Here is a 13,634-nt window from a genome sequence, read left to right as displayed (position 1 = left end):
AGCAAAGGAGAGCAGGTATGGTCCCAAAGCTTCCTGACTGTGCTGTTTTCTTTTCTTTTTGTTACTATTTTTTGGCTGTTGTCATGAATTAGGAACTTTTCCTCCTTCTGCTGTGACATTTCTGCTTTGGTGCCACCTGACCATAGACTGAAAGCTCTGCAATCAACAGTCAAACTAAACCTCTCCTTTAAATTCTGCATGCCAGCCATAGAAAGATAAGGAACACTTTTTAAAACAAATAAAAACCTCTGGTCAAATACGAATGTTAAATTTTACTAAATGGCTTATCAGCAACTATGAAGCCAGTTATGTCTATATTTCATAGGGCAATGATATATATTCAACATTTCCTCATGCTGAATTATCTTTCCATTGTTGGTCTGAAGTCCTCCTGCCCATAGTGATTTATTTTGCCAAAATATTTTTGGATCTTGTTAGCTAACATTCTATTCTATTCTATTCTATGCTATGCTATGCTATGCTATGCTATGCTATGCTATGCCATGCCATGCCATGCCATGCCATGCCATGCCATGCCACGCCACGCCACACCACTCCACTCCACTTCACCCACTCCACTCCATTTCATATTTCATTTAAGAGAACAGAAAAATAATAAGTAAGACATTAGGAATGATACACCACTACAAAAAAATCCCCCATAGGATGATAGGCATTCAACAGTGTTTGTTATAGTCCATGTAGTTGCTCAGATTACAGATACTAGTATATAAAAATGGTCAAAGTAAAAAACTTAAGCATTAACTGCTACCTTCAAAAACCTAATAGAAATTAGTACTACAGTCATCTGAGCTATCCTTCCTTTTCTCCTTTCCCTCATCCCAGTTGTTTATTTCTTTTGTTCAGTTTTTTCCTTTTACTATATATATATTATACATTTCAGGTTTTATTTACTCTTTCAGGCTCTTACAATAGGGAGACAGTATGATGTTTACAAATGTTGGTATGATTTAGTTCATTATGAAAGCCTCAAGTTTATCTTTTTTTCTAGTTGAGTAACACTCCACTGTATAAAAATACCACATTTGGGGGCTGGCCAGATAGCTCAGTAGATTAAAGTACCTGCTTAGGCAGACACAGGGGCCGGGGGTTTGATCCCCAGCCCTGATCCCTGGGCACACTGAGAGGGTGATTGAGATTGGGAGTGGTGGCACATGCCTGTAATCCCAGCACTTGGGAGGCTGAAAACAGGAGGATCACTGTAAGTCTAATGTAGGTAGTGAGGTCCTGTAGATCCTGTACCAAATACATTTAAAAAAATACCAGATGTGATATCCTAGCTACAGTATTACAATTAGCAATAGTAATAACATCAAGCAAAATTTAAAAATTGACAAACTTTTGTAACTATTGGTTTTGTACTTTAGAACATAGAGGCAATGGCTACAGTTATATTACAGAATAAATCATAAGTTGGGAGTTTGTACAGCCCTACATCTAAAGGCAGAATACAGTGCCAAATAGAACCCAACACTCACTCTCAGTTAATTGGGAAGGTAGAATTTGGGACAGACACAAACTAAGAATCTCTCACACACAGAAGACATCCCTGAAGAACAGACTATTCCTATGGTGGCCTTGATAGTATGCAAAATGTTTCCCCATGTTAGAGTGTTTTCCTCTGGTTAGGCCCTTTGCCAGGTTCCAGGTGCCAGGTTCACGTAGGGTGATGGGCCTGGCACCTGGATTCTTCTGGCCAAGCTAGTTACCCAGAGTCTTGAGCAAAAATGGGATGGGTACCTGGATTCCTCCAGCCAAGCTAGTTCCTAACATTTTAATTTAAACTTTGTACCATTATTCATAAGCATAATTGCAGTTTTACCTTTTTTGTTCTTTTTATAATATTCCTTTAGCAGTGTTATGTTTAATGTACTATATTACTTTCTTTTTCTATGAACATTGTATATGTGCTTCTTTGGAAGATTAGGATACTAGTATAGACTATTTTTTGTTTTGTTTTTTTTTTTTAGTACTGGGAATCAAACTCAGGATTTTGTACTTGTCAGGCAGGTGCTGTGCCACTGAACTATACGATCAGCCCTGTGCTTCTTTAAAAATACTGGTAGAAGTTCAGGTGTGGTGTTGCACACCTGTAATCCCAGTACTGGCAGAGACCAGTCAGGATAGTACCTGCCTGAAGTCCCAGCTACTCTAGAGGCTGAGACAGGAGTGTTGCTTGAGCTTGGGAGAACAAGCGCAGCCTGGATAAACTAGTGCGGGTTCCCAAGCTCTAAAATAATTGTTAGAAGTCTTCTGTGATGCCACCTTTGATCAAGTTTATTATAAGAGGTGTAGAACAGAGAATACACACACAGTATATATGTGTTTCCTCCCAGTCTGAAAAGGTTAGAAATTTTATGTTATCATAATTAGTTATGTCCCATATTTCTCCTGTGGAAATCTGAAATTATCACATTTTTTTTCTACTTCTTTTTATTTGTTATATATAATATATGTATCTCTATTTTACATAAGATGCCATTCTTCAAAGTTTCTTGGTTGGTCATCTCTCCCCCATCTCATATAGTGAAGCTATTTTATAATAGCTACATATTTTTTCATACCTTTCACTCCATTCTCAACTTCCACTAATGTCCTAAATATGTTTTTTTAAGTTTCTATTAGTATGTATTTGTGATGCATAATAATTCTATTCATCTCAGGGAACTGGTCCATATACACATCACAGCTTAACCATTTTACTTCCCCTTCCTTTCCCCAACTTCCCATCCTCTCCCTTCCCTTCCTTTTTATAGCCCTAACACTCGTGTCATTCTCAAGGGTACAATGATTTCTGGAACTCAGTGATCAGGTTAGGCCTCCCTGAAGAGGCGACACAAGAACTGACTCCCCAAGCATCAGAAGAGCCAGAATATAGAGAGAGGAGAGGAGAGGTGGACAAAGGCAGGAGTGAAGATGGAAGGATGGGGATATTCCAGAGAGCAGAAGGAGTGAGGACTGGCATTTAAAGAGATTTAGAGCTGCCAGTCTCAGGTGATGCGGCTGGAGCAAGATAAGCCAGGAGGGTAGCTGTGGTGCCAGGAAAGAGGAAAAGGGAAAGGATCGGGCACAGGCCGGTGAAAGCCATGGAAATCACTGCAGGCTTTTATGCAGAGGAAAGCTGATCAGAGTATAGGTGTATTTTATTTTGTTTTATATTTTATTTTTAACTCACACTGGCTAATGTGTAAATATGAATTGGAAAGAGGCAGCAAAGAAAGCAGAAAAAAAAAACCACACACACACACACACACACACACACACACACAGAGGGAAGAGTGCAGCAGGACCCAGGGAAGGGATGGTACGGTTGGGATGTGGGTCATGGGGTAGAAACAGAGAGTGTGAGAGGGTCACATGTGTTGTGGAGGAAGCAGAACTTATTTAGGAAGTAGGCATAATGTGCAGGAAAGGAGGCAAAATGGAAGACATCTAGGTTTCTGGCTTGAGCAAATGGGTGGGAGGAAGCTCACTCTTTAGCTCGAAAAAAACTAGCATGAGGTGAGGAGTTCTTTGGGATGAGAAATTAAGAGTTGTACTTTAGACAGGTTAAACCTGAATCATCTGTGAGACACCTGAGCATCAGAAAAATGCACTCTGGTCATCTAACAAGTACAGTGATGACCTGCCATCCACTCAGTAGAAATTCATATGTCCACACCCATAACAAATAAATCAGTAAGGATATGGAGGAGAAGAGGGAGGGTTCTTACTTACACAGTCTGACAGATCGGCCTTGGTGTCAGAGAAACTTGATTTTCCAGCCATCCTAGTAAAAGCACAAATCATCAATGGTTGTGAAACCTAGGGGTAATTTTGAGGCGGACCAGGATCTCACGGCCCTAAAGGGTCTCCTCGTACATCACATGTTAGTTACAGGAAGAAGGAGAGAAAAAACCAAAGCAATTATACAGCAGAGAACTCAAATAGCACCTTGACAAGGTGACCATAACTAAGACCAGTGAGGCACAGGTAGGCATCTGTGCCTCCAGTTGTGATCTTCGGGGAAGGAGGCAACCTAGCCTATGTTGCATTTAATAGCCTATTTTTAAAAAAAAAATCCTGATCTTAATTGTAAACAAAATCAGACAAACTCAAAATAAGTGAAGTCTTATTTACAAAAATGAAAGTGGAGAGGGATCTATATTCTTCAAAAATGTCAAAGTCATAAAGGACAAAGAAATGGTATGGAAATGGTTCAGATTAAAGAAAGCCAGAGGTACAACTATTAAACACAATGTGTTACCCTAACTGGATCCTGTACTTACACTGGAACAAATAATGCCATAAAAGATACTTTTGGGTTAGCAGACAAATCAAGATGTATTTGGTAAAGTACAATAGCAATGTTAAATTTATTGAGGTTGATAATGGTGTTAGTTATATAAAATAACATCCTTCACTCCAGAAAACATCAAAGTGTTGACAAGGGCCCGAATGCAACTTAACATCTATCTTATTACATGTTTTTCTTTCCCTGCCTCACCCTTTGTCAAGCCATCTTGCACTATAAAATCCAAAAATGTCCAATTCTGGCTTTTCCAAGTCCCTGAGAAGGAGGTGAAAGGTATAGCCTGCTGTTGTCCCTCACAAGAAATGGCAGGCCTCCTGTACTAGTTTCTTTTCTCTTGTTGCTGGGACAAAATACCCGACACCCAAAATTAAGGAAGGAAAGGTTTATTTAGCTCACAGTTAATGGAGGTTTCAGCCCAGACTTGGCTGGCTCCAAGGTAGAGTGGCACAGGACAGAGGACAGCCATTTATGGTGGTGGGAATACAGCATAGAGCAAAGGGAGGGGCAGTAGCTGCAGCAGCTAGCTAGCCTCTCTCCCCTCCTTACACTGTAGTGCAGGTTGCCGACCCCCTGGCAGAGGTAGCACTCACACTCGTAATTCCTACATTGGATCATGAATTGGTCACAAATTCTAGAAGCTGCCCCACTGACTACATGAGGCTTTGAGAGGACACCTAGATACAGACCATAATACCTCCCTGGACAGCAAGCAACATTTTGATGACAGGCAGTCACAACAAACATATACACATGGAGAGAGACAGAGAGAGAGAATATTACATATTACATATTATGCTGAGAATTTTGTTTTCATTCTTGTTTTTTGAGACAGGGTCTTGTTATGTAATTCAGATTGGCCTTGAACTTACTATGTAGCCCTGGACTGGTCTCAAACCTCAGCCTCAGCCTCCCAAGTGCTGGGATTACAGGCGTGTACCACCATGCCCAGCTCAATGTAGTGTTAATCTGGATTGTCAACTTGATAAGCTTAAGAGAAGCCAAGAAGATTACTAAAGCTTCAGATTACCCCCTTCTGTGTGCCTACATGGGTCATAGGGCCATGACTCTGGGAACTATATCTGGCTCTTAGCCCCTTCCTCTCTGAATTGTTTCCCTGCTCTTTATTTTCTGGATGCCAGGAGATGAGCAGTTTTTTCCTGCCATGCCTGTCCATCATGTTCTTGTTTTGGAAGCAGCCACCCATGGGGTGAAACTTCTAGAACTGTGAGCCACAATAAACCTCCTTTTTAAGTTGTAAGTGTCAGTATTTTGTCCCTCCTAGAAATAAGATGTTGACTGATACATATGTCATATATATGCACAAAAGATTGAGAGGGAGATGGAGAGAAGGAGGGACACAGAGGAAGGTAGAGAAAGAGGGAGGGAGAGAGAGAGGAGAGACAGAGAGAAAGCCAAATAGAGAAAGCCAATGTTAATATTACATGAATCTGAATGGGAGAACATACGGGTGCTTGTGTATGCTGCTTTCATTTTTTCAATCTTTCTATAAATTTGACATTTTCTCTAAATATGGGGAGCTTTTTAAATGCAATCAAGTATACAAGTTTAGAGCTTCAAGAAAAGAACAGCACTGGAGACAAAAAATATAGGAAACATCAGGACACAGATGTTCAAGCTTGTGAGAATGGCCAGGAGGAAATAATTGTGGATGTCAGCTATGAAGGGAAAGAGCCTGGCCACAGGCCGGGGAAGGGTCATGCGCAAGGGTATGGCAGAGGAAGAGGACAGACGGAAGCCAGGACGGGAGCCACCAGAGTGGAAGGAGTCCTGGAGGAAAGAAAGAAACAGTGTTTCAAGAAGTGGCTAACAATGACAAATGTTGCTAAGGGAGACAGAGGGCATGGGACAGCTTAACAAAAACAGTTTTAATGAAGTCATAGTGAAAGAAGCCAGAAGCAGTTCTGAGAGTCAACAAAAGGCCAAGAAGTATGAATATGAATATAAATAACTCCATAAATGTGGCTAAAATAAAAAAAGAAACTCCACATCACTTCAATGCCATCTCCCTGCCATATTCTATGCTAATTAATTTGATTGTAGCAATCATTTCACAGTGTATTCGTACATTAAATCATGCCACTCTGCACCTTATTCTATGTATCCAACTATATGTACTATGTGAAATTCAATACATGCAGTAATACCTCAAGAAATCTGAAAAATAAAATGAAATAGCAGGAATTGTTTCCTGATTAGTATTTTTACACAGAAGTTCTGGGGTTCAAGAACAGACAATGGCCCCTAAGTGGAAAATGTCAGAATCAGCACTGTGTGCCCCACTCCCAGAGGAGAGAAGGAACCCAAAGGAGGCCCTGCCCAGGGGCAGCAGAGTCAGACGCCTCCTGGTCAGTCCCTTGGCTCTGTCAGGTACCATTCTTATCCATTTGCTCACCAGGGATCTGTATGTCCCTTCTATACTGTACTCCCCAACCACCCTTTGTAAGTTATCTCTCATTATAAAATCCAAACATGCCCAATGCTGGCCCCTGAGAGGAAGGTGAGGTCTGCAGCCTGGTGTTGTCCCTCACAAGAAGCAGTGGGCGCCCTGGACAACAAGCACTTTCTGATAGGCAGAAAACAGGATGGTCATGGTAACAGGATGTCACTTCTAGACAGGCTGTTTCTAGTCAGCACTCAGTGGTCAGTGTGGGGTGTCACAGTGCGCCCACAGCCGAGCAGTGGTGCACGCAGTCTTCACCAGATGGGCTCTAGCCAGCAGTTGGGATGTCCACCTTGTAGGAGTCCCCTCCAGGTTCTCATCTTGGTTCAAGAAGCCAATATTTGTAATTCTAAAAATATGTAATTGGAATCCCATCAAGTTAATTCCAATCTACCACTCCCAGTGCAACCCATGGCAAAAGTAAAGACACTAAAACATATTTATAATTATTGGGGTGCCAAGGGGCCCTAAGTCCAGCCATAAAGATGGCTTTCCAGAACCAAGAGGCTGACCCAGGGTGGCACCCAGGTTTTATTCAGTGGAAGAGTGGCTTGAGGAGGAATGACTGAGAACTATGGGAAGTAGGTGAGTACTGTGAGCTGGGCTAGGTGGGTGGCCTACATTTACTTCTGCCATATGCAGAGAGGATATACAGAGACAGTAATCTGCTTTATGCTATTGAGATAGTATCTAATGTTTTGGGGATCTGGTACTCAGCCAAAATGGAGACAATCGCTCTTCTTTCAAGAACAGCTACTCAGGTGGTCCTCCACACACCTGACTCTGCCACTTGCAGTCCTGTTGCTCAGGGCTCCTTTGATGCCTCAGACGCTATGAGCCTGTGGGAGAGAGGAGAGGCACTTAAGATTGAATCCAGGGTTTCACGCAAATTAGGCAAGCACTCTACCCCTGAGCTATTTGCCAGCCCTTTTTATTTATCTCTCTCTTCCTCTTTTTTTTTTTCTTCTCTTTCTTTCTTTTCCTTTTTTGAGACAAGTTCACATTAAGTTGTCTAAACAGTCTTCAAATTTGCCATCCATCTGCCTTGGTCTCCAAAATATCTGAGATTGCCCAAGGTCTTGTTAGCAAATTCCACTTCATCAGACAGGGTCAGTTGCTTTTGTTGTAACTAGATTCCTGATTGATAAAAAAAAGTTTGCATTTTTGGTTAAAGAGGGGATTCCTTTATGCCTTCATATCCCAAATTCCACCTCTTACGAATACATCAAGTATCCAATGTCTCTGGCCCATGGCCAATGGACAGAATGGCCTCCCAGTGGACACACGCTGAGATTTGATGTCTGATATTTCCAGCTCTCATGAAATTGACCACCTCTTTGGCTACTGTGCCTGATATGTCCCACTGTGGGTATGTGTGCCTGCTCCCCATGTTATCTAGCTGGGTGAAAACCCAGCTCTCCCTCAGCACCACCCCCTCTTTCAAGATTCCTCGGAGCCTGTGGCTTTCTAGCTGTTTTGCTGCTGAGTGTGGGAAGAGACAAAGAGGAGGAGCAGCACTACACTGAACATCTCCCAAAGCATCTAGTAGGCTTGTCTCATGTGTACACTGGTTTGCTGTTCTCTGCCTGAAATCAAACTAATTTGTCATTAGCATAGGCTGATGCTGCATGAATCAGGCCTTCAGATCTGTGGAGTCCTTGGTGGTCTATCCAGCCCCCTTTGGCATAGGCAGACTCCCAGTATGACTGGTAGGCAAAACCCAGGTGGATTCTAATCAAGAGACTGAAAATGCCTCAACCATGCATCAGAGCCACCTCCTCAGTCATGTCTTTTCCTTCACATATGGCTGTGTCTGAAAATCTGATACCTCCTCAGAGGCTTTGCCTCACTAACTACCTATGTATTCCAGCAAGAGGAGATTGTTGCTGGCCCAGGAGGTTGGAAGCAATAAGCATTAGACTGCAAGAAACTATGCTCCAAATGCTCGCATGAGTAAGGTTCTCGGATCCACATTCACACTCTTCTGAACTCTCTTATCACACAGTTCTCCCACTGATGTGTCACAGCCTCCTTCCAGGTGGGGAATGGCGTGGGTTAAGTGACTCAACTGCCAGAAGGGAGGCCTAGCAGGGACAAGAAGGACATCACCTCCTATTTAACACAGTCAGGCTACTGTTGCCTCCCTTTAGTTCCTTGTCTCTCATCTGATAAATGAAGCATTTTTTGGCAGCATACTCTAGGGATCCACCAAGATGAAGAGTGAGACGAGACAATCAGCCAAATCTAGAGCAACAAAATGATACTGTGGCTTTGTCCTCTAAGAAGTGGCTTATTCTCCAAACAAGATTTGTGTTGCTATGTTCCTATCTCCTGGATCACAAATCTCTCTCTCCTAGTGGGATTGGGACATGTTCCCACCCCTGGGCTGCTCTAGAGGAGGCTGGAAGTTGTGAGGAGGCCTTTTCTTCTTATACCTCACCGGCCAGAACAACACAAGCCAGCCTTAGTGTAGGAAATGGTCACTAAGGCAAACTTAGCCCATCCCCACACAATATCCCATTATGGGGATGGGGTGATGATGGAAACCTCTAGAATACTCAGGATTCATTGTTTCTGACTCCCAAAATTTACTTTCCATGTTCCTTTCCCAACCACAAACTGTGATGCTTGAGAAATTCAGAGCCTTAGAGACTGGTTTCAACCTTTTATTATTTAGTCAAAGTGACTGCCTCATCCTCAGCACAAAGAAGAAGGCCAGAGGTACAGAGGTATATTCTGGGATGTAATGTGGAGGCACTTGGGGTTCAGATAGGAGGTCATTTGGTCCAAATTTGAACCAAGCATGTGGAATTTTAAGCAAAGTGGATACCCATGAAATTCTGAATTCTCAAATTCAGAATCTAGCCAAATGTCTAGAATGGATGAGACCAATTTGTTTTGTAGTCCAACTCCACTGCTAAGCCTCTTAGAGAGACACCCAAATACCCTAATCTACTCAGAGTTGCTGGGGCTCTGATGCTGAAGAGAAGCTCAAAAGCAGAGAGTTTCTAGGAAAAATTTGAACCATTTGGACCATGTGGTAAACCTCTGTTAACAGCATCTTTTTCAGCTTTCCTGCAACTGAGAAAACAATACCCCTATTTTTCTCTACTTTGAAGTAGCCAAAATTCATTCTGCATCCAGTCTTCATCTTTTTCTGACCCTCAAATTCACCTCTCCACATGGAAAGTTGTGGACTTAGTGTGCCCTGAGGGTAGGGTTGGTGCTGCATCAAACCCTTGTCCCTGCCCTTGCCAGAGCATGCTTAGTCCTCTGAGCCATCTCACCAGACCAATATGTATTATTTTAAACCACTAAATTTTTGGTAAACTATGGCAGCAGCAACAGGAACCTAATAGAGAAAACTCTAGTGAGGATGCACAGGCTAATGGGGAGAACTGAGATGATCCCCCAGTACAGGAGGAACTGGTGTACAGTCCCTCAGGTCACAGATCAGCTGGCATCAGGTGATTCAGTGACCTCCAGGAATAAAAAAGCTGAAATCAACTGCCTCATATATAAGAAGCACAAAAGCAGATGGCTCCATACTGGGTGGTTCCCTGCCACTTGGACCTTGATGTTCACATCATTTTCTTTGCTAACCCCTCTGCTCTCTCACTTGTAAAATGCCTGCCAAGGTCCTAGATGACCCATCCAATCACATCATTGCCCAGATTCAAGAAAAGAAGGCATTTCCATTGAGTCTCTTGTTAAGAACAAAACAGCTTCCTCACAATGCCCTCTCTCTTCCCTGATCATTCCCTAGACCAGAAGACTTCCCTTCTCACCCTCATGAGTGGCCAGAATTGAACTGTAAGTTCAGGTTTAAGGTGGTCATAGGCAGGCAACATGGAAGCATTTTAGCTGAACAATGACCTGCCTGGAAGCCAGACTTGTGCACCACTTGGCTCTTTGGCAGATGGTGGAGACCAGAGCAAAGCTGGATTGTTTTAGGAAAGAAGAAAGAAAATTCATGTTGAGTAGGTGTCCAAATTTTCTCCTTCTCTGATGAGGCTGGGCTTCCTAGAGACCCAGCAGAGGTTCTTCCTGGTACCCCAGAAAGCCTGGGAGCTTATGAGGCCTTTGGTTCATGCAAGGAAGGAAAGGACAGTTGACACGTCCATAGGAAGCACACCCTCTGAGCAGCATTCTGCCAAGCCACCTTGGGCGTGAGCTGTCACACCCCTGGTTGTAGCCTCAATCTGCAGCATGGAGCCTGATGAAGCATCTGGGCCTCAAATAACAAGGATGGGTTCCACTGCTCCACCAAACTCCTCCCCACCAACCCACAGTCAAAATGGGAAGAAGTGGGTCTACGGTCCTCAGAAATCCACTGTAGGTGTGGCAGACCCACCAGGCTCTATGAGTTTCTCTTCAGTCCATCCTGTTATCTCCCAGACATAGATTGTCTACTCTTCCCCTGCAGCTACCTCAGCCTCCTCCAAGGCCCTCACCATTGAGGCACACCTTGGGCTTCTCCCTGTGGCTGCTCCATCTGTCCCAAGTACTGGGGCACCTGGCTGTCCTCTCTCATCCACAAAGTGGGAGAGGAGGGAAAAATGCAGGGGAAAAACAAAGTGGGAATGAAAGGGATAAAGAAGATAAAAAGGAAAACAACCTAAGTGTAATGTGATGTCTTGAATTGGATCCTTGAGTAGGAATAGCTCAGAGTGGAAAATTGGCACAATCTGAATAAAGTGGCAGGGTTTGCTGCTCTCCCAGAGTTAATTTCTTAGCAATGACAAATGGTCTTGGATATAGAAGGTAACAGCATTAGAGAAAGCTGAGTAAAAGGTATATGGGACACCTCTCGTTCTCTCTTTGCAATTTGCCTATAAATCTACAATTATTCTAAAAGAGGAAGTTATTTTAAAATTTTAAAAGGAAAATAAAACTTCCAGGTTTCCACTCTACTCCCTGATCACTGCCCAGAGCTAACGACACTTGAGAACCCTCTGTCCTGACCACAACCTAACAAAGGGAAGAGAACTTCACAGAGGAAGAAGGCTTTCACATACTTCCTGCACATATAGTTCCTGGGGGTACTAAAATATTCAGAAATAGGAAAAAATTAGCATGAGTATCAGTGGGATTATTGCTGTTTCTTCACAGCAGAATTTCTCAAAACCGCCCATAGGGGTGAAGGGCGCAGAGAGGCATAGAGGAGGCTTTCCTGGTTTCCAGCTCAGCGGCCGGTTGGTGAAATCCTCCCCGCAGCGGATGCTCAACAGCCACTGCTTCGCCAGAGAGGAGGAAGGGACTAAACCTAGCGCCACCATTCACACAAGCCATGCTACGTCGCTTCTCAGTCTGCACAGCCACGGCCGCAGCGAGAGGTCCAGAGTCTCCGTCAGTTGCTGTAGTCAGCTGGGTCCAGGGCCTCGGTGGTGCTCCTGATGTCCCATCCCTGAAGATCCCAGGTGGGCGAGGGACTAGTCAGCGGGATCACAGTCTTTCAGCTAACTCATTTTACTCTGACAATCGGCTGAATATAACAGAGGAACTAACTTCTAATAACAAGACAAGGATTCTAAATATCCAGGCCAGGCTCGCGGATGCCAAACACATTACCGTGAGAGCTGTGTGGAGCGGTGGCAGCCTCTACATTGAGATCCGGGCAGCCCTCTGCCCGACGGGAGCAAAGACAGTCTTGCAGTTCTCCTTGAGTTTGCAGAGGAGCAGCTTCACGCCGACTATGTCCTCATTTGCTTCCATAAGAACCTGGAGGACAGAGCTGCCTTGCTCTGGACCCTCAGCTTTTGGGGCTTTGAGGTTGTGAGACCAGGGCATCACCTTGTCCCCAAGAGACCCGATGCTTGCTTCATGGCCTACACGTTCAAGAGAGAGTCTGCTGGCTAGGAGGAATAGCGGCCCAGCTTCAGAGAGAGCCCCCGCGGGGGCAGTCCCCTCAGTGTGTTGCACTGGGCCACAGACTTGGTCCTTTCTTCTGGGTTTGTTCGCATGTTGTAATTGTGCCAATCAACACTCACTTCAAATTAGCGGTATATTTCCTGAAGTTTAATGTTGTGTTTGTGATACTAAAGTATTTGCTTTAATTCTAAATAAAAGTTTATATTTTACTTTTTTTATTGCTGATGGAAGATGACTCACATCCCTTTGTATTGGAGGAGTTGCTCAGTGGAAGTCTTTGGACACAGGCTTAGGCCTCTTACCTTAGAGAGATAGGCATAAATCTACTCTTTCTCTGCTTAAAAACCTGAATAAACGTGATGACATCTCCAAAACAAACAAACGAACAAAACTGCCCATAGGATCAATTTTTTTATAACTCTTTAAGAAGGAGCTAAATCATGAGACATTTCCCCAAAATTTATCAAAGTACTTTTCTCACTCAAGTCATCTGTGGGACTAGTTCTACCCACCTTGTGGGGGAATCCACTCTGCCTCAGTTTGGACTATTTTTCCAGCTCAACCTGGAAGCCCAGTTCTGAGCACAGAGCTTTCCAGACTCAAGCCACAAGTAGCAAACCAGTCTGAGAACTGGGCCGGCACTAGACCCAGGCTATCATTCTAATCACCTTGTTTAAATCATAAGCCCTGTCATGTGAGGACATTGCCATACTTTTTGACAGATGAGGAAACTGAAACCCACAGAGATTTAGTCCTTTGCCCAAGGTTACCCAGCTATCTGCTGATGAGGCTGTGGCTCACCACCATCTACTCTCAATCTCCTGCTCCCCAAGAAGTTGGAACAGTATCCTGACTTGGGCATTTGGATGTCATCTGATCAACCACCACCATCCATCCAGCCAGGATTGCCCCCAACCAACACATGCAGTGACTTTATGTTTTGTTGAGATCACTGCCCTTGCTTTATTCTTCCTCTTCCCATTCCTG

At 43.7% G+C, this 13,634-nt stretch overlaps 1 pseudogene; it reads left to right on the top strand.

The window, feature by feature from the left end:
- Positions 1–11,852: 11,852 nt before the first annotated feature.
- On the top strand, positions 11,853–12,644 carry LOC101574564 (annotated as a pseudogene).
- The last annotated feature ends 990 nt before the right edge of the window (positions 12,645–13,634 follow it).

The sequence above is a fragment of the Octodon degus genome, unplaced genomic scaffold (assembly GCF_000260255.1).
Source record: "Octodon degus isolate 3935 unplaced genomic scaffold, OctDeg1.0 scaffold00122, whole genome shotgun sequence".
Lineage (NCBI taxonomy): Eukaryota > Metazoa > Chordata > Mammalia > Rodentia > Octodontidae > Octodon > Octodon degus.
The sequence above is the reverse complement of the archived record's forward strand: the minus strand, read 5'-3'. Positions and strand labels throughout refer to the sequence as shown.